Here is a 27,818-nt window from a genome sequence, read left to right as displayed (position 1 = left end):
AGTATTGAATCATCAGCATACCTCAGATTACTGATCTATCTACCACATATCGTAATTTCTGTCTTAAGCTCATCCAATGCTACATTCATGATGTCCTCAGCACAGATATTAAACGATATTAAACAGGTGAGAAGAAAATAGATTTCCTTGCTTAACGCCCTTTCTAACATGAAGCCAATCAGTTAATCCAACACCTATTTTAACGTCTTGCTTACTGTATAAGTTAGCTATCAACTTGATAGTGTCTTGAGGGGAAAACCCATTCTTTTCATTACTTCCCGCAGTTTAACATGCTGAACACAGTCAAAAGCTTTAGAGTAATCTATGAAACACATTATCATAGGGAGTCTAAATTCTTTATACTTTTCTGTGACCTGTCTAAAGCAAATGATCTGATCTCTGGTACCCTTACCTTTCCTACAACCTGCTTGTTCCTCAGGCATCTTTGCCTCAACTTTAGCCTCAATCCTATTTAGCATATTCAATAAAATTTTGTTTGCATGAGATATCAAATTTATAGTTCTTGCAAGTCTTCATATCTCCCTTCTTATGTAGTGGTATGAAAACTGACTTCTTCCAGTCTCTAGGCAATGATCCTGTCTTCCATATCCTTGTAATCAATCTATGAACACACTCTTATTCCCCCCCCCCCCCTTCCCTGAGGCCTTATTGCTGTTAAACTGTTTAACTGCTCTGTCAACTTCACACCTAAGTGGAGGAGGTTCCAAATCAAATTTTTCTGAGAGGGCTCTTCCAAATTTTCTTTATCTACTCTATTGTATAGTTCCTCACAGTATTCTTTCCATCTGTTTTTCATTTCCAATTCTTCTGTTAGTAATGCTCCATTCCTGCCTTTTGATGACATTGAATTTGAGCTTAAACTTGTGCTTTAGATCAAAAACTAAATAAAACATTCTTTTATAATTGTGCCTCCTCATCTGGAACTCTATCTCTTCACATTTATTAGTATAAAAATTTTCCTTATCCTCCCTAATGGCTCTTCTGACTTCTCCATGTAATCTCTTATATTCTTCAGTCCCTGTGTGTCTCTTTGTTTCTCCATTCGGTTTCTTTCGATTAGATCCCATGTTGAATCTGATATTCTTGGGTCTTGGTCTTCTAATTGGGCTGAGATACTTCTTGGCTGTATCTTGTATCATAACCTTGACTCCTTCCCAAAGCATTTCAGGCAAGGTCTCCTCACTAGTCTCTAAATGAGCACCCAGCCTAGTTGATGTTTCTTCTGTTAACTAGGAATTACTATGATATCCAATATAGTGTAAGGTGCCTGATTGGAAGGTTTCAGAGTCTTAGTCTTACTTTGGCTCTTATTAGCTGATGGTCTGTACCACAGTCTGCTTCAGGACATATATTCACATCAGAGATGCATATCTTCCACCATTGAAGATCCAAGATATAATAATCTGGTACCTTTTACTATCAATGTTAGATGTCCAAGTATAGGTCTGTTGTGGGTGTTTCTTGAAGCAAGTATTGGTAATAACTGATCCATTAGCATGGGAAAATTCCAACAGTCCTTCATCGTGGGTGTTATGTTTGCCCAGACTAAACATGATACACTCAGGCCTCTCATACCCTTTCCCACTTTTGCATTAAAATTCTCTAAGATAAAAAACACATCTCTCCCTGGTAAGTGGTCCAATACAGTCTGTAGATTTTAGTAGAATCCCTCACTCTCTTCATCAAACCTATTTGTGTGGGGGTGCATAAACTATCACGATGTACATTGGCAGGGTGTGCCTTAACTCTAATACAAAGTATGTTGTCATTAAGGATTATAACCAAGAAGGGCTCTTGCCTGAACTGTCTTCAGTATCACAGTTATACCATAATGCTTTGAATCACCTCCTGAATAAATAACTAGCTAACCATCCTGTCTTTTGAAATTTAAAGTTTCCTCTGTCTAAGCCCTGAATGCCGGCTCTGATTATTCTGCACAACAACTGATGCAGCATGAGTTGTATTATAAGGCACAACCATATTTGCATTTTGGAGTGAAGTCATTGCAAGAAAAAAGTTGTGGGGGGGGGGTTGCAGAGGCCCTTTCCACACATCTGGGAGGTTTTTGGTCCCAATTCATCCCATGAGATATTTAATGGCATATTATGTTGGTGGAATTATGCTCAAAGAAATTGCTGAAACTAGGAATTTTGGTAGTAGATATGAAGGGCCATATAACAAAGATTACAAATACAACTCAGAAGATAATTGCAATGCTGAAACAAACCTTAACATGTAAGGATAAGGGAGTCATTTTGCCTTTTTACAAGGTCTTGATACAACCACACCTTGGACTATTGCATAAAGGTCTGGTTCTCCTGTTTTCTATGGTGATGCTAATACAGTAGAGAGGGTCCAAAGTTGAGTGTTAAAGATGATATCAGGGTTGTGGAATGTAAATCATGAGGAGAGATTGAGAATTTATGGACTGCAGATATAGCAGACAGGAGAAAGGGGTGATATGATGGAGATCTAAAAACTTTTGAAAGTATCACACAGGATATCAGTAGATGGAATGTTTCATTGTACGGAGGGTGGTGAGAGGATTACAGTGCATCCATGAAAGTTGAGAGTGAATGCATGAAAGAGATGAGAGCTAGATGTTTTTCTCATAGAGTTGTGGATGACTGGAATGGCTTGCCATTGGAAGTGGTGAATGCAGGTAACATGAATTCAAGAGAAGGTATGACGTGGTATGAATGATATGTCACCTCCTCTGATGAGTTCCTGATTCCATAATAATAACCAATATTATTATAATTATAACTATTACAAGTATAATATTATGATTAAGAATTACAAGTAAATATATATATTATTAAATATACTTACACATATCAGTATGGGGTATTCCCACTTTCTGTTCAATGGCAATAGTAGCCATTCACTCAAAACTGTGTGATATTGAGATGATATTGAACAAGCTATATGAAAGAATTGTTATAAGTGGTGAAAAAGAATAAAATCAGAAAAATTTTATGTCTTACTGTGTTCTGTGAGTTGCAGAGTGTTGTGCAGTGTTATCAACAGGATATCTACTACAACACTATACAATTTGTTCTTTGCATGGGAACTGATTTGATGTATTTTGGCACAACATTGCCCTAAAACTGTTCAAATATAATTATAACTATTACAAGTATTACTAAATTATAACTATTACAAGTATAATATTATGATTAAGAATTACAAGTAAATATATATATTATTAAATATACTTACACATATCAGTATGGGGTATTCCCACTTTCTGTTCAATGGCAATAGTAGCCATTCACTCAAAACTGTGTGATATTGAGATGATATTGAACAAGCTATATGAAAGAATTGTTATAAGTGGTGAAAAAGAATAAAATCAGAAAAATTTTATGTCTTACTGTGTTCTGTGAGTTGCAGAGTGTTGTGCAGTGTTATCAACAGGATATCTACTACAACACTATACAATTTGTTCTTTGCATGGGAACTGATTTGATGTATTTTGGCACAACATTGCCCTAAAACTGTTCAAATACAAAGACATTCATTATACTCATAAAACCTGGGCTGCAAACTTTTGTTGAATGTGTTATGAATGAGTCTCTAAGTCAGGAGTGGTGAACCTATAGTGCATGTGCCCAAATGTGTACAAATTTTTTGGGTACACAAAATTCAGAACAGCCCCCCCTCCCCCCCAAAAAATTTCAAATTTCAAAACAACATTGCTCCAGGAATCCACCTTGTGTTATGACTGTGTACACCCGTAATCTCTGCCAGGCATGTAGTGAACATTACACATTCCATAAACATTGGTATTCATGCAGTGATTTGTTTGACATTGGAGTGGTAAGATGTACTGATGAAATTGTGACAAAATTGCATGATTAAATATCTTGAATGTTGCTTTTTTAAGTTATGTTTTTTCTGAAGGATTTTATCTTAATACCTTTATTAAAATATCTTTGAAAGGTGCCATCCCTTGAAGTTATGAAAAGAAACTATGAGCAGGAGAGAGTGAGGAGTAGTTTCTTTGCATGGAGGGTGGTTGAACCGTGGAATGTATTGTCTGATGGAATGTTAAGAGCATGAAGGGGTCAATGAGTTCAAAGAGTGGTATGATAGACGTTGTGTTTTTTAGGAAGGTGATGAGTCTTTTGACTCCACGGAGACTTGAATCATCATCATAATAATAATAATGTCTTTTATTTCATTCCCTTATTTTTTTTTTTTCACTTATGTCAAGTAAAATGTGCATGAGAAAAATAATGATGTACTGTGCACAATTCCAAGGGACACATGAGGTTAGTTTTTAAAAAGATTTAGCCAATTTTGTCATGCACCCTAACCCCTACAAGCCAGCTCTTGTAATTAGATTAAAAAAAGAAATAATTTCTGGTTACTACATTAAAATAGACCTGATGAAAAAAAAAATTGTTAAATTTTTAAATGCGAACAAAGAAGTATTACTTGGAGAACTAAATTCCCAAAAATAAACAATGCTGAAATAACAGAAGGCAATTGTATTGGACAGCAAATGCAAACAATTATAACTGAAATCAATGCTGACAATAAACTAAATTATTATTATTATTATTCAGGCCTCCATGGAGTCAAAAGATTCATCGTGGGAGGTCCTTCCTAAGAACATAAAGTCTGTCAAGACTCATCGAAGGGAGTCCCCCCCCCCCCAAGAAACACAAAGTCTATCATACCACTCCTTACTCATTGACCGTTCTCTCGCTCTCACCACTCCATCAGGCAATGTATTCCATGATTCTAGTGGTAAGACTTATACGTTGGTTAGACATAACTGGTAATTAATTTACGGAATTAACAACGCATATAAAGTAAATTAATTAAAGATAACTTTAATGAATCACTTCTATATTTCGACAATGTCACATTGTCATCTTCAGGAACATAAAGATATGGTATGTGCACTAAAGGAACTAACAAAGCAAATGAGGAAGAAATTAAGACACTAATTTTGTTCCTAAAGTCCTAATGGTGCCCTCTTGCGGGCTAATTTGGTAGTCTTGGCCGTTGAGCTGAAGTTCTCATAATGAAAGTCTCCCAAATTTGGGGCAGTTTCATGCACCCAAATTTGTTGAGGTTAGGAACGTTTTTTAGAGCTGCTGAAGATTCTTTGAATAATCTTTCGTATTTAAACTTGCTGCGATGGATTATTTTTGTCTTCTTCCAACGAATTTTATGGTGGGTATCTAAGGCATGGTCTGCCAGCCCAGAGCGGCTGTACTGGTGAAACCAGATGTAGTCTTGGTGTTCTGAAATCCTGATATTTGTTGTTCTGCCTGTTTGGCCAAAGTAGGACAATTTGCAGCTGCAAGGGACCTGGTATACACCAGGTAGGTCTAGGGGAAGTGGTTGGTCTTTGGTAGAGCGGATAAGGGATGCCAACTTTTTATATGGTCTGTAACAGGAAGTAAGGTCATATTTCTTGAGGATATTAGTTATTTTTTCAGAGGTGCCCTGGATGTAGGGGATAGTGATAGACTTGGTGTAGTCTTTATTGTTGAGGGGGAGGAGGGGGGTTGTGGTTTTCAGGTTTTAGTATTTTTTGGATTTTTTTGGGGTTATAGCCATTGGCTAAGAAAGTGTTGAGGATGTGGTTTAGTTCCATAGTCAGGGCCTTGTCATCTGAGCAGATTAATTTTGCCCTGTTATATAGTGTTTTTATCACCCCATATTGTTGTGAGGGGGGGGGGATTGCTGGTGAATGTATCTGCCAGTGTGGGTGGGTTTTCTGTAAACAGAGAAAACCAAAGATCCATCAAGCTGGCGGGTGATTAAAGTGTCTAGGAAGGGGAGGGTGTTGTTTTCCTCTTTTTCTAAGGTGAACTGGACTCTGGGATGTTGGTTGTTTAAGTGTGTTAGGAAGGAGTGGAGTGAGTCTGAGCCATGTGGCCAAATAGCAAACACATCATCCACATAACGAAGCCAAATAGTGGGTTTTTGTGGGGCGGAGTTTAAGGCTTTTTCTTCAAATGTCTCCATAAAGAAATTGGCCATGGGTGGGGAAAGTGGTGAACCCATGGCTGTCCCCTCTATCTGTTTGTCTTAATTTCTTCCTCATTTGCTTTGTTAGTTCCTTTAGTGCACATACCATATCTTTATGTTCCTGAAGATGACAATGTGACATTGTCGAAATATAGAAGTGATTCATTAAAGTTATCTTTAATTAATTTACTTTATATGCGTTGTTAATTCTGTAAATTAATTACCAGTAATGTATTCCATGGTTCAACCACCCTCCATGCAAAGAAACCACTCCTCACCCTCTTGCTCACAGTTTCCTTTTGTAACTTCCAGGAATGGCCTCTTGTTATCACTCCTTCCTGCTGTTCAACCAAGCGAAAGACCTCCCCAGTGTCAACCCTGTAACCACCTCTCAACAGTGTAAAATTCTCAAGCATATCACCTCCTCCTTCTTCTATATACCAAACTTTGCAGTCCACATTCCCTGATCCTCATATCTAACATTGTACAGTCCTAAAACCATCTTTGTTATCTGCCTATGTACCCTTTCCACAGTTAATTTATACCCTTCCAATCCTGGGGACCAAATCTGAGAATAATAGTCTAAGTGTGGTCTGATCAGAGACTTATACAACGGAATGATAACCCTTTTATATCTGCAGGTCACTGTCCTTCTCATAATTGCAGCAATCCTCTGTGTTACCTTCACCACCTTTGCAATATGTCCCCTAAATTTCAGGTTTCTATCAATCATCAACCCAGATCTCTTGTCTCCCCTACTTCCTCCAGTATAACTCCTCCCATAGAGAATGCAGCATCCCATCGATGTTTCCCAAACCTCAAGACCTTACTTTTTGCTGCATTAAACTGACACCTCCATTCATTTGCCCATCTATCTAGCTTATTCAAATCCTCTTGCAGGGCTACCACATCTGCACTATTACTAATAATCCTTCCCAGCTTCACATCATCTGCAAACAACTGAATATCCCCTTGCAATCCACTGGCAATGTCATTGATATAAAGGTTAAACAATATAGATCCTAGTACTGAGCCCTGTGGGACCCAAGGATCCCGCTTGAAACCCTCTGCCTCCTTGAAACTGCTCCACCATACACAACTCTCTGATACCTATCAGACAGCCAATCCTGAATCCAGTTGACCAATCTGACATTCAGACCCATGTGCTGCAACTTAAATATCAGCTTATCATGTGGCACTTTATCAAATGCCTTTGCTAAGTCTAAGAAAATTTCAGTATATGCCTTTCTCTCATCTAATATTCTTGTAACTTTATTGTAAAAGGCTAGCATATTGCTAAAACAAGAGCGCTCTTTCACAAATCCTATAAGATCTTGGAGAAAGTAGTGAGGGACCGTATACAGATAACATTACTCTCAACTGCCCAATGCTGTATACGGTCCCTCGCTACTTTCTCCAAGATCTTAACAACTACTGATGACACACAAACTGGCCTATAATTAGACACTTCCAGTCTGTTACCACCCTTATGCAATGGCACTATCTTACCTCCTTCCATTCCCTGGGCACCTTTCCTGCAGCCAGACTTTCATTGAAAAGCCAGGTTAAAGGCACTGTCAGTTCCCTAGCACATTCTCTCAAAACTTGTGAAATACCATCCAGTCCCAAAGCTTTACTGACATCCATAGTACTCAGTATTTGAAACACACTCTCCTCCTGTACCTCTAAACCTCGAACCTGCCCTATCCCTCTAACATTAAAACTGACTCCTCTAGGATGAAATTCTCCAATAAAGTGTTCATTGAACAATTCCACTATGTCATCTACATCAGTCACTCTATTCCCATTTTTATCTCACAATATCATTCTTCCACAGTCATTTCTCCTCCTACTGGCCACATAGCTAAATGAAGCAGATAAAATCAAAAGTGGCTTTTAAATCAGTCTGTTTGTACTTCTTTGGTAATAGTTATGCTGAGTCATATCAGTAATCTAAATGAAATGTTAAGGTGTTATAAATATTGATTCATAATGTCATCAAATATGAATTTCTTTGATTCATACTGTGAAGTGCACCAAAGATAAGTTAATCAAAGATATCAAGCAAGCTGGAAGGAGGAAAATTTTGCATGAAGATTCAGACTGGAAGTTATCTAAAAGTGATGATGGTGCATATACAGCAAGAGTAGAACAATCTGAGGTGGGTGGGCAGGGCCAGTAATTATTGTGACAAGGTGAAATGGTGATTACAGACTGTTAGAAGATGAGAAAATAATGAGAAAAAATAGGGAACATATCATGAGGCAAGGTATTGGATTTATTTAAAAATACCAGAAGGTGGCAAAAAAAAAAAGGTAAGAAAGGGGAGGAGGAGGACATTGTTTTATGATAGTAGAAAGCTTATGCTATAATTAGCAGTGTCCACACAGAAATCCTCATACAACTGGGATATATGTGGATCTATGAGACTGATGATTATGAAAAGCTCAGGAGACAGCTTAGAGCTAAATTCATGGAATGGGGAATTGGATAGAAAGGAGATTAATGCTGTTTGGGCCTTGCTCAAGAACTACCTATTAGAGTTCATAGTCATAGTAGAGAAAATGTATGAATGAAGAAATTAAGCATGTAATGTGGCATAAGAAAGTTTTATGGAGGCAGCATAAGATGAGTAGTAGTAGTAATAATCAGTTGTACAAAAAGCAGGCAAAGAAGGCAACCTGCTTGGTAAGGATGTGCAGAATGAGCAGCAATAAGCCAAAAAATCATCTAAGGAGTTCTTTTGATATGTAGCCAGTAGAAGAATGAATGATTATGGAAAAATTATAGGATACTGGACCTTAATTTTCCACTCTTCTGTGTAGTTGTACTTTCATAGATGACATTTTTGCAGTTTGTAACTCTTCACTAGCAGACTTGCACATATAAATAATAGTACAGTTTATAGATTTGATTATTCTAAGACAACGAGGCAACCTATAAAAAGAAAAAACTAACACATTGAGCAACACTGATGCTATTTCCCCACCATTGTCTTTCAAAAAATTTGGCACCATCAAAACTCTGGTTCATCAAGCTCACAATTCATAGTCCACAGAAGCATTTTTGCAACAGGATATGTTTCTTTTTGAATGGTTATACCTTTCATCTCATAGATGATCTAATCAAAACTTTATCAGAAAAGTTGGTAAGGGATTTTCATTTTATAAATCTACAAGTCTCGCTCTAATGATCTGCAACTTAGTTTCTTTTGTATACGTTATCCTATGGACCAACTGGATCTACTATCCAGGAGTATTGAGCCCTTTGTTCTTGTAGACTTTCATATTATGGTCTGATAGAAAGATCAGCATAGAATGCATAGAAGCACATCTGCACTAGAGAAGATACCAGGAATCAAACAAAATGAGTCTTATCAGTCATGTGATCCCTTATGGATACATAGTCCACTGGAACAAAACCGAAATCTTACCTAAAAACATTTTTCTGCAGTAAGCAAAATCCCACATACTGAAATCTCCCATTCTTCTATTTTACATCAACTGCATCTGTTCTGACACAAGATATCATCTACATTCATTTTTACTTTTACTTGCAGCATAACAATAAAATTCTTACAGGTTGACTTTAGTTTTCTGCCTTTATTATATGTATACTGTCTGCTGTGGTGCTGATGCAAAATAGAAAAATGGAAGATTTCAGTATGTGGGATTTTGCTTACTGAGCATATGTGAAATGTTTCACTCTCTTTCCTCATACAAAGTACGACAAAAGAGAGTGAAACTGGTGAACTTATGTGTCAGAAGTGTTTTGAGAGTGAGTGCCAAAAAAAGTGTGGGGAGAGAGAAAGATCTATCTAACATCTATAAGCATCCCCTGATAGAATGGCCACTTGAAGTAATTCCCATATTTCCACATCGTACTATTTACATAAGAGATTTTAGCAGCCATCACACCATGTGGAATTACAGTAATAATGATGGAAATGGTGAGGCATTAAGAAACTGGGCTGAGCAAAACAATCTGAGCTTAATATTCAATGCAAAGGACAAAGGAACCTTTATGGCTGCAGCATGAAATAGGGAATACAATCCAGACCTCTGCATTGCTACCCAAAATTTGCAAAATCAGCTGCTAAACACAACAAGATGAGTCCTTGAAGATTTTCCACACAGCTAACATCTCCCAGTATTGATAGAAGAAGGAATACAAATACCAATAATATGTTGAAAGTTTATTTTTCACTTGGTTAGAATATAATAAATTTAGTTTAATCCTTTATCCAAGTGTGAGCAAACAAAGTTTGCACCTGAAAGTATCTTCAGGACTGATGTAAGGTGGTACACACCAGGGCAACTCGTTGCAAAGGTGGAGCAAGCTACCAATACTCCTGTCTCAGTATCTCCTATAATGCAAAACACATCTCCTTGCGGATATGTCTAATGTTATGCATTAAGGGAAGGGCCACTACCCAGACTAGTTTCGACCTTTATTGAGGTCGAATGGGAGTTCATGCCTTTCATCACTGGCCTCTTTAGATTTAAAAAAAAGTTGTGCTGAGAGTCAGCTTGATAGTGAGAGAGGAGGTGAAAGGTAGAGTGGATAGTAGTAGATAGTTAAAAGAGGCCTCAGTCGATCTACTTGGCCTGACTTAAATGTCAGCACCAAGCAGATCTCCGACATTATCTCCCTCCATCCGTTCTTTTCAGCTTTCCTCGGTCGGTCACCTCTTCAGATGACCGCCCGAGGAAAGCGGGGGGAAAAAAAAATGAAAGAAGCAACACATGAAAAAGGAAACTGGTAAATAACATTAAAACGTACATATAACAATTTGTAAGACAGAACCAAAGAAATAAGAAACTAGGTGAATTTCGGAATTTCAAACTGAATGACCAGAAGAGCGGGGGAAGAGCCTGGCCTGAGTGATGCAGCTCACAAGGAGCTTCACCGCCTCGATGTAGGCCTTCGCAGCCCAGGTTCTCAGGGTACCCCCTCCTGTGGAATAGACAAATACCTTTTCATAACAAAAATTCTAATCTGAAATGGAAAGAGAAAAAGGGGATTCCCCCCCCCCCCCGAGTCTGGTCGCTCAGTACGACGAATCTACTGACTTGTCTGCCTGTTAAGCAAGGCTTACATCCTCCTGCTTTCTGTTGTTGTGGGTTTTGAGGATGTGATCTGCTAACTTTTCTCCGCAGGAGTAGTTTAACATTCCTAGGCCTCTGTACAATGCTGCTCCTGCGTCATCCTTTGCATCAATAAATTCTTAGATTTGTTCTGGAGTGATTTCGTCTATGTCTTCAACAAACATATCGTTCCACTCTGCGCTTACCACTTTAGGCCCGTTTTTCCCTGTGAGGATAAGTAGGATATCCCCGAATGCTTCTATACCATTTCGTAAAGCCTTCCCTTAATGCATAACATTAGACATATCCGCAAGGAGATGTGTTTTGCATTATAGGAGATACTGAGACAGGAGTATTGGTAGCTTGCTCCACCTTTGCAATGAGTTGCCCTGGTGTGTACCACCTTACCTCAGTCCTGAAGATACTTTCAGGTGCAAACTTTGTTTGCTCACACTTGGATAAAGGATTAAACTAAATTTATTATACCCATAATATGGTTCATTCCATGACCAAGGTGGAATTTTAGGAAAGCAAACTGGCAGGATTTTTTTGCAAGAACTGGATAAAATAGTAAGATGGATACCACCTATGAGTGAAGACCACAACTGATTCATTGGAGCAGTCATATAAACCGTGAAGAAGTATATTCCAAGGGGTTTCTGAAAGGAATACATACCTGACTGGAATAAAGACTGTGAAAAGCTATACCAGATCTATTTAGAATCTGGCAACTGATACAACTGACGAATTAACCCAGAAGCTTGATAACGAGTGCAGAGAAGAATGAATAAAAACTACCGAGGACTTGAACTTTAAAAACTCAAGTATAAAAAGCATGAAGCCTATTCAAGAAGTTAGGTGGAAGTAACCCAGTCACCTGTAAAGATCCTTTGGTGACTCCAGATCAAATTGCCTGTCGAATAACCTCACTGTAACCAAGATAGTCAGACTGCCTTTAATTAGAGAGAGAGTTATCACGTCATCTTAACCTGGGAAATTGCCAAACATTCTGAATGTTTGGCAATTTCAGAATCTTTAGATAAGATGGGATATGTAAAGAATTACAAATCAGGTGATTATGACAAATTGTGGCTCTAGCTAAGAGCAGTGCTGTGGCATAATAATTTATGCTGTGTCTGGATGAAATGGCTGTGAGAAGGGAACTGACGGAGTTTGAAGGAAGTATTATGATATGATGCCATGTTGCAGGCCTATCTGTTCATCAAAGTGTTCACGAATTGGGCCATCCCAGGTCCACAATCAGTGATACTCCTCTCACAACTAGCAACACTTACAGCAGTTGTGAGGAAAATTTGCAGCTACCGGCAGTGAACAACCAACCACACTCACTGAACGTGACCACAGGGTGCCACAAAGGATAATATGTAAAAATACCATTCACCAGCTGACACATTGAATGTGGAGTTCTGGAAATATGACTGGAACATGAATCTGCACAAAAGTATTCCAAACCGAGGCTCACAGTATGGGTTTCCATGGTAGGACCACAATATGCAAGTCTCCCCACAATACCCGAACCAACATGCAGGGTCGTCTTCAGTGGCGCAAAGAGTGTGTACAGCAAGACATGGAAGGTTGGAAAGCTGTATTATGGAGCAATGAATGACTACATCCTCTACCAAGCAAATGGACAGGTGTGGGTGTGGCTGATGCCTGGCAAATGTCTCTTACCAGAGTGCATAACCCCAACTATGAAATTTAGAGGTGGCAGTGTGATGGTATAATCCTGTTGTTTTCTGGTTTGGCCTCGAGCCTCTGTTTATGGTGGCATGAATAATTGAACTACAAGAGGCATCTGAACATTTTAGACAATACAATTCTTCCTACTTTGTGGTGTTTCTATGAAATTGACCATTGTCTTTTTCAGCAAGACAATGCACCATGTCATATGACTGCTGCTGCTATAAGATCAGGGCTCTGTGGAGGCCAGTCTAGTATGGTGATGCTCATGTCCACAAACCTTGCTGTTGAACGTCTGTGGGATGAACTGGTGTGTGTTGGGTGAGATCAAGGGACATCTGCCCACAATAGTCCAAGACCTCATTACATGGCTACAGGAAGAAAAGTTCAAAATTCTCATTGATAACTATCATATGCTTGTGGAAAGTATGCCTTGTAGGATTGCTGAGTCATTGCAGTGAAGGGGGGAGGACACCATCTTATTAAGGTGGGTACCATGGCTGTTTGTTCCTCACACTAAGGTAACCCTTGACCTCTTTCCATGCAGTGTATTGTGTGTATGCTATTGAAGACAATTTCAGCATGAAGGCTTAGTTTAATTATTTATAATTGTTGTTAATAAAGGGAGAAAGACTGGTAACTACATTCATCAGAATGAGTCATATACGGTGGTGTAGCTAGAGCTTTTGCTGCCCGGGACAGTCTCTGAGTTTGCTGCCCCTTTCAATACACACCAAAAATACTACAAAAAGTCAAAACGACATATAGAGAAATAAATTAAAACACTATGTTTATTTTTGAAGTAAAACTTTAATTTCAACATTCTAAAATGTTATTTTTCTTGCTTTTCTGTGAGCAAAATCGTCAATGACATCGGCAAAGTCTATTTCATAGTAATGTAGGTAATTCTTAATCAGTTTTATTTAGAAAAACTCCTCTCACAACTAGCAACACTTACAGAAATTGTGAGGAAAATTTGCAGTAGTATTACAATATTTGGAAATGAGTTCTCGAGACCATATTTTAGAATTAACTGCAAAAGTTCAAAAAGGTTCAAAGTGCTGCCTGGGGTGGACCCCCCCCTCCAGTTACGCCTCTGGCATATGCTTACTCTTATATCTCAGTTGCAGCTGAGTTGACAGAATTTACACTATTAGAGTTCAAAGGAACAATTGTAAAAGTATGTACAGATTAAAAAAAAAAGCATTATGGACAGTTAATAGTAATCACTTTCCAAACTTTGGAGATTGGCATACAGTCAAAGTAATTAAGCTTTGAATGATTTTATAGCATTTCACGTTTCAAGGAAAAGATGATCAAATTGGTTGCCAGAGAACCTCCATGTGCCTGTTCATTAGTAAAGAGCTCCATAAAAGATGAGTGCTGTTTTGTGGTAATTGGTGATATTGCTCATTTTTGATATCTTAGTGTAATTGCATGATTGTTGGGCATTGTGGGTATGTTACTGACCTTTTTTTTTTACTGAATTTCGAATCTTGTCTTGAATAGATGGTGTGTATTTCAGTTAAGAATGGATTTGTGCAAAAAGTGATGGATTACGTTTGAATGGCTTTGGCATGATCAACTGGAGATACTTGCTAGATACTTCCACCTTCTATCCTCTTGATCTTTCACTTCTCCTGAATTGAAAGATCAAAAGGATGGATCAGGAGGAACTCATGTGTAGCAGAAATGAGAGAAGACTTAATGGTGAATGAACATGCCACCATTCAACAAAATGGTAGCATGAAAGAGATCTGCATGCCACTTAGCATCAAGATCAAATGCTATTGATGATGTAGACGTTTAGAGAATGGTTTAATGTCACAAGTGCAGTATGTATGTGTGACGAAATGTGAAAGATGTGTTTGTAGAGAGAGAGACTGAATAGCAGACAAGATAAGGTATGGATTTGTAGAAAGTGTGATCATTTCTTAGACTATGAGCTATCATCAAATGTGAAACAGACTGAAAGATAGCATAAATATGGATGCAGAAGACTGTGTAAATAATAAAACAAAAGTGAGTGAGACCGAGGGAATGAAAGAATGTATGAATGAAGAAACAAAATTAAGTACATTGGAAGCAAAAGAAAGTAGGAATGAGAAGATTGAAGAAAGGAATAGTAGAACAAGAGGAAGCAGGACTACAGGAGTGATAGAGAGTGAAGTTGCCAGCATGCAAGATTAGAAGAATGAGTTTTTCAAAATAAGAAATTAAATGAGGGATACAAGAAGTGATATTAGACATTTGAAGGAAAGAAATTAAAGAGTTCAAAAGGACAGAATGAAGGAAAATAGATAAAAAGAGAAAAGCAATGTATAGAAATTCCAGTATTACAGATTTGGTTAATAAGAGAGTCCATAAGGTGTGCTTTCCAGGAGGGAGAATGAGTAAGATAATTCATGCTTTGGAATATGAGAAGGAAACAAGCAATAGAGCTTGTGGTGGTTGTGGAATAAATGATTTGGGTGGACATGAGGAGAATGTAAGGAATGATAACAGAAGGTTATTGAGGAGAGTAAAAGATAACAGTGTAATAATAGGAAAGCCTGTCATTGTGTTGCCAAGATATGAGAATTATGAATGGTATGCTGGCAGAGCTGCATGAGGAGAAGGGAGTGTACTTTTTTTTGTAGATGCATGGTGTGTATTTCAGTTAAGAATGGATTTGTGCAAAAAGTGATGGATTACGTTTGAATGGCTTTGGCGTGATCAACTGGAGATACTTGCTAGATACTTCCACCTTCTATCCTCTTGATCTTTCACTTCTCCTGAATTGAAAGATCAAAAGGATGGATCAGGAGAAGCTTAGGTGTAGCAGAAATGAGAAAGGACTTAATGGTGAATGAACAAGAGGTATATGAGGAGTTAAGTAAGATGTCAATGAGGCAATAGGACTTCATGACATGTCACCATGTATCTTAAGAGAATGTTCCAAGGAGATAGCATCAGCCTTGGCCCATCTGTTTAACAGTTTTGCAACAGCACAAGTCCCAAAGGAGTGGAAGGAAAGTTCTGCTTCACAAAACTGGTGGATTAAGGCTACGAATTATAGGCCTATCTGTATAGGGTATTTCAAAAGGGGGTATACAACTTTAAATGACAATCATAGGTAAATAGCAATAGATGAACAATTTTTATTACTGTGCAAATGTAGTGTAACACTTGACGTTTCAACACAGATTAGTTAAAGTTCGATATGACCACTTCCAGTAATTCTGCTGATGTCCCATTTGTAATAAAGTTCCTGCCACATGCAGCAGAGCATATCTGGTGTAACTTCAGCAATGGCAGTAATTCTGGAACACATCTCATCCAAATTGGCTGGTAGTGGTGGTATAAACACTTGATCTTTTGCAAAGTCCCACAAGAAAAAAATCTGATGGTATATGGTTGGGGGAACACAGTGGCTATGCTACAGGTGTCCCTCTACCAATCCATCTGCCTGAAAAACAGGTGTTGAGGTACGACCTTACATCTGTCAGATTATGAGGAGGTGTCCATCTTGCCCGAAATGTAAGCGTCCATCATGGTCATAGTTATCATCATCTAATTGTGATATTAGGTACCCTTGTTGCATGTCCAGATACACACCACCAGTAATGGTAGACTCCGAAAAAAAGAAACGTCCATACACTTTCTTCTTGCCTATGGTGCAAAAAAAAATGTTAACCTTTGAGGTGTGATAAACATGTTCTATGATGGCATGTGGATTTTTGCTTCTCCAAATTCTGCAGTCGTGAGTGTTTACTTGCCCACTTATGTGAAAACCGCACTTGTCACTGAAAACGATCATACCCAAAATGCCTTCATTTTGTTCTATCCTGCTGATCATTTCTGTACAGAAATCTTGGCGTATCTTATCGTCTTTTTTCAAATGTTGTATGAGAGCAAATTTGTAGGGCCTTAAATGTTAACCCTTTCATAAAACATGCCACACAGTCACATGTGGAATTCCAATTTGACGAGATGCCCATCTGGTTGACTTTCCAGGGCTCTGGAAACTTTCCCAAACTTCTTCCACAATAGCATCGGCAGCATGCGGCCTTCCTATTGACCTTGGATGATGCATAGAACATTCTGTTTCCACAAAATTCTTGTGCCACATGTAGATTGTGTGTACTAGGAGGCTCTTTGCCATATTGCATGTGGAAATTCCTCTGAACTTGTGTTGCAGACTTTGTTTTCTCAAACAAAAATGCACAACGTGCTTACTCTGCACCATCAAAAGTCACCATTTTTAAATGGTGTGATGTATCATGCCATCTATTGTTGTCATTTGGTAATAAAGTTATGTGAACAAAAATTGATGTGTTTCACTACATTATGACACTCACTGAGCTTTTGTATGTCTTCCAAGTTATTCTCTGTTCTCCTGCAAAGTTGTATACACCCTTTTGAAACACCCTGTATATCTATCTGGAGTTGTAGTTATGGCATTGGAGAGGTTGGTGAGAGCTAGGATACAAAAGTGAGTTGAAAACACTGATATTAACTGAGCTTGTCAGCATGGGTTTGTTAAAGGGAGGTCATGTTTTACCAACTTACTTATGTACTACAACAAGGTGATGACTTTTGTAAAAAAGGGACCTTTGTAAAATCTAAGTATAGCATTGTATATGCATCTCCCTTGTCTACTTAGATTTTACAAAGGCCTTTGATAGACTGCCACACCACAAGTTAGTAACTAAATTGGAGCATATGGGCTTGGATTGATAGATGAGTGAGTTGGATAAGCAACTAGCTCTCAGGTATCGGTAAATTGTGTATGGTGGTGCAGTATCCCATACACAATTTACTACACAATTTTTGGACCATTGCTTTTAATTTATATATTAATGATATCGAAATGGGTTTAACTGAAAATATACAACTGTTTGCAGATACACAACTTTGTGCCTATTGCAAATAGCATGAGAAACAAAGCCAAACTTGTTGGATTTCAAAAATGCAATGCAATCTTGATGTTCTTGGATTTTAATCACAGCAGAATGGCCAACCTGTGCAAAGTAGGAAAGGCTGGCTAGTCGGTGCAAACCAGCACAGATGACATAAACAGGATACTAAATAGACACCTAGTAATGAGAGATGATAATGTATCCTTTGTAGATGGAAAGAAAGACAACAACTGAGCTGGATTGAAGGAAGTGTATAGATTGCTTTTGCAAAGAATATGAGCTATTTGTTCAGAAGTTCCTTTAAGGTAGAGTATTGAAATTCTTTTCACATCAATTGTAGTCTAGTCAATGGACGATAATTATCAATAATTTTCTGAATGATAGTTTCGATGTATCTATTAGACATCAAATTGCTTTTAATTTTATTTAATTCATCTAATGAAAGGGAATCAGAAGAGCTGATCACACGAGCTCTATGTATTAGACTTTTGATAATAACCTACCTTCTGTGATGAATGGTGGTGTGAGGATGAGTGAATATATCAACCAGTGATATATTCCAGTAAATGTGGTTTTCGATAAACCTAAAATTCAACGTGATCTGTAGAATTTTGAATTATTAAGGTATCCAAAAAGGATAGAAGGTTCACATTAAAAAGTGAACTTGATTTAGGAGTACAAAGAGTATTTTTTTCCAAGAACTGAAGTAATTCTGATTCTGAGTGGGACCAGAAAGCAAAGATATCAACAAAACAAAGCCATATATGAGGCTGAGAAAAATAGCGTGTAAGAGTTGATTTTCTAGATGCTCTTTAAAATAATCAGCTAAAGCTGATTTTGTAATAAGTGCATTCACTGAATGCATTTATACAACAGCCATTTAAAGAACCTTGGCACAAGTTCTTAATTTTCATGTGTAGTTTATTTATTACTGTAAGACCACAGAAAAAAAAGTAAATTTCATAAAAAAAATTCATCACATATGCAAATAAAGTGAAGATAAGTAATGAGGAAGTATGAAGTTAGCTGCACTTAAGAAATGGAGATGTTACCGACATTATTTTTAATAATTAGTGGTATTGTTGTTGATGCTGTTATGGTTTTTCTTGAACAGAGTGAAAATTTGTAATCTGTACAATTGAAACAATAATGTTATTCAAGTCATATAGCTTGGAGATTCTTTAATGAGCTGATGATAAGTAATACAGGATGAAGTTAAAGTGAATAATACAACTTTAAATAGTAATAATTTTTTTATGTGAATGATGGATCACCTTTAAGCATTTGCAGCTTAGAGGCAATCCATAAGTTTTAAATGCCATCACCAGAAATCAACAGGTGTCAACCATATGCAGTTGGCAGTGTTATAGTTGTAAGGTGGTGTTGATTGTGAAAAAATCACTTTATGTGCTCTGCTATTATGAAACCTAGTTAGCCACTGGCATGCAGTGATTGTTCCAGACTCAATATTAATTCACTATTGTGATACTTAACTACTAGGTGATGCAGCAGTTTGTGAAGAAGGGATGGATTTGTAAGGCATTGTACAACAGTAGAATGTTTATGGCAGTCCTCTCTGATCAGTCTTTAGACTCACTGGAGGTGTCTAATAATAATAATAATAATTTTGGGATAAATAGATTACAATTCATGTATCACATTGATGGCACTGTATTCCAGGAAACAGATGAAGCTAGAGACTTAGGGGTGGTGGTAGACAGAAGTTAAAATTTAGAATACATTAACAAGTAGAAATAAGGAAGTTGTTATTCCTCTTTATAAGGCTTTGATATATACTCACATCTGGATTACTGTACTCAAGTCTGGCCCCCTGGGTTTTTTGGGGGATGAGGAAGCAGTGGAGAGGATTCAAAAGTGAATGACCAAGATGGTGAGCAGAATGTTCTCTATGAGGATAGACTGAAAATGTGTAGATTGTAGAAGTCGGTTGATAGGAGAAAAAGAGGGGATATGATAGAAACATTTAAGTTGCTTAAAGGGTTTTATAGTACAAATGCAGGAGAAATGTTTCATCACTTGGCTAGAGGGACCAGAACAAGGGATCATTCCTAGAAGTGGAATAAATGTGTGGTTAGTAGGGATGTGAGGACTAGATTTTTTGCTGGGAGAGTTGTGAATGAGTGGAACGGGTTGCCAGAGTCAGTTGGTTTTGTCTGTTAATGGGTTCGAGGAGCGGTATGATAGTTTGTGTGGATAGATTGGGGGTCCTGTGATGGGTCCTCAGACTCCATGGAGGTGCCCATATAATAATAATAAAATATAAGGCAGATTTACTTAACACTGAGAATAAAATATCATTTAATGAGTGCAATTTTGGACATGTTTCATGACTATTATTGATGCTTAGATACTTAAAGAAATATTTATGCTTAAAGAAAAAATAAAATAAATAACAATTACAAATTACAAGTTCTTTATAGAAATTGTAAATGATTTTGGATATCCCAGTATATTGATGTATAGTGGAATGATAGTTAGTGGATATATTTTTTTTTTTCCAAAGCGATTTCATCATCCATATCTTTGTCATTGTGTTCTCCTGCTTTTAACATCATACATTTTAACAGACGTTATTATGATTCGATTAAGTTACTCTCTCTTTTGAGCTATGGTAGTTGCGAAACAGTGTCCTTGTGCATGAGAACAACAATGCAGCTAGTCTGCAAATTCATTCTAATGTGAGCAATCCATTAATAATTTAAAACTTTGGCATTGTACCCAAGTAATTATATATATATATATATATATATGTGTATATATATATATATATATACACGTGTGTGTGTGTATATATATATATATATATATACGTGTGTGTGTATATATATATACGTGTGTGTGTGTATATATATATACGTGTGTGTGTGTATATATATATACGTGTGTGTGTGTATATATATATACGTGTGTGTGTGTATATATATATACGTGTGTGTGTGTGTATATATATATACGTGTGTGTGTGTGTATATATATATACGTGTGTGTGTGTGTGTATATATATACGTGTGTGTGTGTGTGTATATATATACGTGTGTGTGTGTGTGTGTATATATATATACGTGTGTGTGTGTGTGTATATATATATACGTGTGTGTGTGTGTATATATATACGTGTGTGTGTGTGTATATATATACGTGTGTGTGTGTGTGTATATATATATACGTGTGTGTGTGTGTATATATATACGTGTGTGTGTGTGTATATATATATACGTGTGTGTGTATATATATATACGTGTGTGTGTATATATATATACGTGTGTGTGTGTATATATATATACGTGTGTGTGTGTATATATATATACGTGTGTGTGTGTATATATATATACGTGTGTGTGTATATATATATATACGTGTGTGTATATATGTGTAGAAAATATTTTATCTTGGGTATAATAAATGTTAAAGATACCCAGCTATTTTAAACCTGGTTTTACTCCATTTCCCAAGTAAGCAAACAGACAAACAAGTCAAGTTTGCGCATGAGTTTATAAAGTAGTAAATCAGAATACAATATTAATAATTACTTTAATCAAAAAAACACATTTCATCCTAATTACACAGGACTTTTTCAGGAGCAAAAAATATTAGATTCTAAATCATATGAGGGTGGTCTGAAAAGTTCTCGGCCTCAACCATAGATGGCAACACTATCGGCGAGTTTTTTTTTCTAAGTTGGTACATCTATCATAAGCATCCATGTGAAATTGCAAGTCATTCTATCAACTAATTTGTTTTACACAGCTGTCTGAAGCAAAAGTGTTCTGTATCCCTTGAAATGGCTAAGAGAAGGTTTAACAGCAAAAGAAATTCATTCAAAGTCCATAAAAGTTTATGGGCACTCTTGTCCTTTGTTTTTTACAATTAAGAAATGGGCTGCCGAGTTTAAACATGGCTGTGCCAGCCTTGAAGATGATCCATGTGAAGGACATCCAAAAAGTGCAACAACACCAGAAATCATTGATCAAATGCACGATATGGTATTGGCTGACCAGCGAGTCAAAGTGTGTGAAATTGCTGAGACTATAGGCATTTCAAAAGAACGTGTAGAACATATTTTGCATGAAGAATTGCATATGAAAAAGTTTTGCGCAAGATGGGTGCCACACCTGCTCACAGCAGATCAAAAACGCACTCGCATGAAAATTTCTCAACAGTGCTTGGAGCATTTTAACAAAAATAAAACTGATTTTGTGTGTCGATTTATTACTATGGATGAGACTTGGATTGACCGTTACACACACCAGAATCCAAACAGCAGTGAAAACAGTGGACAGAAGCCAGTTGTTCAGCACCAAAGAAGACAAAGTCGGTTCCATCAGCAGGAAAGGTCATGGCATCGGTGTTTTGGGATGCTAAAGGCATTTTGTTTATTAATTATCTTGAAATGGGTAAAACAATAACCAGGGAATATTATTCTGATCTTTTAACCAGACTAGACGAAAAAATTCATTAGAAAAGCCCCAGTTTGCAGCAGAAAAAATCATCTTTCATCAGGATAGTGTACCTGTCCACAAAGATGTTTTGGCAGTGGGGAAAATTAAGTGATCTGCACTATGAATTGTTGGAACATCTACCCTATTTCCCCAGATTTGGGTCTCTCTGACTTCTATCTCTTCCCAAAACTAAAACTCTTCCTCGTTAGTCAGCGTTTTTCTTCAAATCAAAAGGTGATTACAGCTGTAGAGGGGTATTTTGCAGATCTTACTGAGAACCACTACAGGGATGGGATAAGTGCTGGAATAAATGTATTAGTCTTAAGGGAGATTATTTATGTTAAAAAATAAAAATAATTTTGAAATTATATAAATTCGTGTTTTCATTGTTAGGCCAAAAACTTTTCAGATCACCATCGTAGGTAAATTTTAGGTTAGGATATTGGTGATTAAGGTACTCAGAAATTCAAAGTGAAGATTCACTAATGGTTCACTGCCATTTCTTGATTTTTGGCTAACTAAGGAATCTAGTAAATTAAAATTCTATATTTCAAAAACCTACACATGCTGACAGATATCTATATGCCTCTTCCCAACCTTACAGACCTCAAAAGTTGGGCATTATTTCAACACAAGGGAAAGAGACCATCACCTTATTACTGACAAGAATGAACTAGCTAAAGAACTCCAGTTTCTAAAAGATACTTTTCTACAACATGGCTACAATGAGCACATTGTTTCAAAGACTCTTAGCTAACACAATTTCAGATACTTCTAATGACAAGGAAAGTAGAGGCTTTATTACTCTCCCATATATTAGCTCTATTTCCATAAAACTTACAACAGAGAATGTAAAATCAAAACATGCATAAACATGCACATCAAGACTCTTAGCTAACACAATTTCAGATACTTCTAATGACAAGGAAAGTAGAGGCTTTATTACTCTCCCATATATTAGCTCTATTTCCATAAAACTTACAATAGAGAATGTAAAATCAAAACATGCATAAACATGCACATAAACGTGCTCAACAGTTCAACACATAATTTGAAATATATTTTAAATAATCAGATTCTTGTCTAGTTATATAGTGGTTGTCATCTTCTTAATCTTTTACTGTTTGTCTACTAGTTTTTGTTTTTACACCTGAAGAAGCTCTGTATAATTAGGATGAAATGTGTTTTTTGATTAAAGTATTTATTAATATCTTATTCCAGCTTTCTGCCTTATAAACTATTATCTATCCATGAACTGGCAAAGTCTACATGTTTATATATATATATATATATATATATATATATATATCTCCTTTTTTTCAGCCATTTTCTGTCCACTGCTGGATGAAGGCCTCCTCCAGTTCTTTCCACCTTTCTCTGTTCTTGGCAATGGTTGACCAATTTTCCCCAACAAAATTTGACAATTCATCACTCCTTTTAGGATGTCCTCAGCCTTGTTTCCCTTCTTTTGGAATCCAGTTTGTTAGTATGGTGATCCATCGCTCATCTTCTCTTCTGGATAGATGTCCGGCCATTTCCATTTTAGTCGCTTATGGTGAAGAATGATGTCAGTCTGTCTTCTTATCCAGGTGTTTCACTTCTTATCTTTTAATGTGATGCCCACCTAGGGATCCCCAGATACATTGGAAAAAAATACGGGACACTTATGCAAACACCAACCTGTTTCTCTCGGAGCAAGTTTCTAAAATGGCGTGGGCCAAACAGACCGTTCCGTGCTATTTAAAGCTGAGCCAATATCACGGCACATGCCAAAATGTCAATGCACATGCGCACAGTTGTAACAAACTTGTCATTGTTGCAGTGTTGCCATCACTCGCCTTGAGAAAATAAGACAACGCGTCTACAGTTCCCTGTAATGACGGAGAGCGATGTTTGTAATAGAATAGAAATTGTAACTCATCGATTTTGTTATTCAGTCTTGAACCCAAAAATAGAGGACAAAAAGGGTGTCCCAAAGAGTTTTCTCGGGACAACAGGATGCATTAGCCAAAAACGGGACGATCCCATATTTTACGGGACATCTGGGATCCCTATGCATCAACCTCTCCATTTTTCTTTGAGTTGTTAATTTATTTGCCAGTGCTTTTGTTGGCGCTGTTATTTATTTATTTATTATTATTAATGTTATTAATTTATTTGCCAGTTATCTCATATGGTCACAACCATATGAGATAACTGGAAATATACACTGGTTAAAATGTCTTCCTTTTTAAACAGAGTGGGACATCATTGCTTTGAAAAATGCTTTTTAATTTTCTGAATGCACTCCAGGCAAGTTGAACTCTCCTATTTATTTCCTTTTGGAGTCCACAGTTTAGATCAATGAGATGACCTAAGTATGTATATGAAGAGACTTTCCAAGAAATTGCTTTCTATTATTATGTGTTTTGGTGTTGTTAACAAATGATTAAACATGATTTTAGTTTATAAATTATATATTTAGTTTAATCCTTTATCCAAGTGTAAGCAAACAAAGTTTGTGCCTGAAGTATCTTCAGGACTGGAGCAACTCATGGCAAAGGTGAACTAAGTTCTTGTCACTTTCCTTAGTATCCCATAATGCAAAGCACATCTCCTTGCAGACATGTATAATGCTATGCATTATGGGAAGGGTCACTACTCAGCTCGGTTTCGACCTTTATTGAGGTCTCTTCAGTGGGAGCCAAACCCAGAGGTGATACCAAGGTTGAAGCAATGCAGAACTCATATTTCCATATGCCAGTTGCCATACCTTATTAAATTACTCTGGATTAGAAAAAGATGTAAATTTTTTAGGTTTTTTCCCACTTGATTAGATGACTATAAATTATATATTTAGTTTAATCCTTTATCCAAGTGTAAGCAAACAAAGTTTGCGCCTGAAGCATCTTCAGGACTGGGGCAACTCATGGCAAAGGTGGACTAAGTTCTCATCACTTTCCTTAGTACAGTATTCCATAATGCAAAGCACATCTCCTTGTAGACATGTATAATACTATGCATTATGGGAAGGGTCATTACCCAGACTGGTTTCGACCTTTATTGAGGTCTCTTCACTACCCGGTCTGGGTAGTGACCCTTCCCATAATGCATAGCATTATACATGTCCACAAGGAGATGTGCTTTAGATGTAGATTAGATCTTATTTCATTTCTAATCTTTTTCCTTGTTTTGCATAGTTCTGCATATTCTATTTTAGAAATTAAGTTTTTGTCTTGTTTCATATTTCATCTCTTTTTTAGTAGTTGTAAGGTTTCCTCTGAAAGTTTATGGTCTTTTTATTGTTTGTTGCTTTTGAATTCATTGGCTGCTGAGATTATTACTTCTGTTAGGTTTTTGCTTATATTATTTATGTCCTCTTCTTCAAATATATTTATTAAGTCTAGTTTTTGATTGAGTTTTTCTTCGTAATCCTTCTTGTTTTCAATAGGTTTTAAGTCAAAACTTCTTGATTTTTTTGTTGTTTAGCCATTTTATTCTTTCCAGTTTGGGGTTTATTTTAATTTTGGCTCTCACCAGTCGGTTGTCACTTCCTGTTTTTACTTGATTTAGTACTGAGGTATCTTGAACTATTTCTTTATTATTACGAGTATATAATCTATTTCATTTTTTATTTCTCCATTTGCACTTCTCCATGTCCATTTTCTTTTGAGGGCTTTCTTAAAAAATGTATGTGCGTGTGTGTGTGTGTATATATATATATATATATATATATATGTAAATAACCAAGTTTATAAAATTACTTGGTAACCCTAATATATATATATATATATATATATATTAATTTGGTTGATGAATAAGAGCTTCACAGCTCTCTTTAGAGCTGTGTAGCAAAAAAAGAAAAAAAACACAGCTTCATGTAACATGCTAGTCTTTTTCCATTAAATGCAGTGTCTGGTAGAAATGGTGTGAGGTATGAGACCAGATTTATCCAACATATAGAATTGAGTTGGATAAATGCACACTTATGCATATCAACAAGTCTTCACATAATGTGAGAAACAACATGACCAAGAAATTCTGTAAACACCTACATAGAAAAGAGGAAAAGGAGAAAATTGATATTTTTGGACAGGAATAAGGATAATTTATGAAATGGAAGTAGACCTGCACGTTTATTTGGCATAAAAGTCTAATGCGCATTTCAGACAAACCTTTAATGTATAACTACAACTCTGGACAATTATCAACAAGAAAAGGAATATTTGCAGTTTAGAACAATTTGTCTGATCTCAATGTTTTTCATCACAAATTTTTGTGCAATGAAGGATTAAATTTACTCTTGAAACAGAACAAAATAAGAATGTGTTCCTTTCTGGGACACTGCCATTCAAAGACAACCAAATAGTAGTGTTCAGTTTTCAAGGTAAAGAAGGAAAATTAGTACAGTAAAGAAAAAACCTATACTATGTTAGTACAGGGAGAATATTCTTCATATCATCATCTACCTTAGAAGTCAGGCATTATCAAAATGTTAGTGTATCATGCACACACCATACATTCCACAGATTCTCTTCTAAAAGAAGATATTTGTCTTTTATTAAAGCTACTTTCATCTCTAATAATTACAGCATCCAATATTATCGTAAAAATAGCAGACAACTATGCCCTTTATTCTTGTTTTTCTCCAGAAGACACTTCCAGAGTTTTTGCATGTCAAAAGTTTGCTCTGAAAAGAACACTAGACTTCTATGTCAGATAAACCATCAGGTTTCCTTCCATCTAGTTCATAAATTAATCCTGTTCCTGTATTCCCCCCCAAAAAGTTAAATTTCCTCTTCTTTTCTATCAAAGGTGCCTACTCATGAAGTCTCTCACATCACGAGGTACCATGCTCATGAAGTCTCTCACATCACGAGCCTGGTAGATCTGTGGGAAGTGTGTTTAAAAGAGCACAAAGAATATGTATAGTTCCATGATAAATCAGGTCTCACCAGTCACACCATTTCTACTTGACACAGGTTCAATAGAAAAATACCAGTTTGTTACATCAAAGTCCTTTTGTCATAAAGATTATATAAAGAAAGCTGTGGAGCTCTTATTCATCAAATGAATTTAAATAGGAATGATTGCCAAAAATTTTTGAAAGTTTTGTTTGAGAAGTCATCTTGCTCCAATCCTCTTCATTGTTGCTGGGTATTTCTCCCCCCCCCCCCAAAAAAAGCAATTTTGTTTTAATTTTCTTTAGACTCTTAAGGGTTACAAATTGTGCTTTTTTTACACTTTTAACATTGTACACTGACATGCACTGTGATTTTTCAAAGCTTGATCTGGGGTGTCTGTACTGGGTAAAAAATAGATAAAAATATGAAAAAAATATATATATAATTAACAAAAATAGGGGAAAAAACCCTGCCTGCCTATGATATGAATGTACTACAGGTTTACAAAATAGCCTATCATGGGAGTGAACTACATAAAAAAGGCCAGGGATTTGGAGGGGGGGATATGGTAGATAGAGAGTTGAAGTCCAGAGGGCATATTGTTAAGGTGGCCAAGGTAGCCCATAGGATTACTTGGTTAATGAAGAACATGCTAAAACAAGCAGAGATAAGAGAGTCATCATTCCTCTTTATAAAGCTTGATACAACCAAATCTGGATTACTGTGCTCAAGTTTGGTCACCTGGTTTTTTGGGGGGATGAGGAAGTGGTG

The 27,818-nt window shown here is 36.7% G+C and overlaps 1 protein-coding gene across 6 annotated transcripts in view; it reads left to right on the top strand.

The window, feature by feature from the left end:
- Positions 1-27,818, top strand: part of LOC150102597 (sulfotransferase 1B1-like) — a 213,354-nt gene that overhangs the window by 116,391 nt on the left and 69,145 nt on the right. The window lies entirely within an intron of this gene.

This window comes from Typopeltis vanoorti, chromosome 10 (assembly GCF_054136105.1).
Source record: "Typopeltis vanoorti isolate ZY-2024b chromosome 10, IOZ_Tvanoo_1.0, whole genome shotgun sequence".
NCBI classification, from domain to species: domain Eukaryota; kingdom Metazoa; phylum Arthropoda; class Arachnida; order Uropygi; family Thelyphonidae; genus Typopeltis; species Typopeltis vanoorti.
The sequence above is the reverse complement of the archived record's forward strand: the minus strand, read 5'-3'. Positions and strand labels throughout refer to the sequence as shown.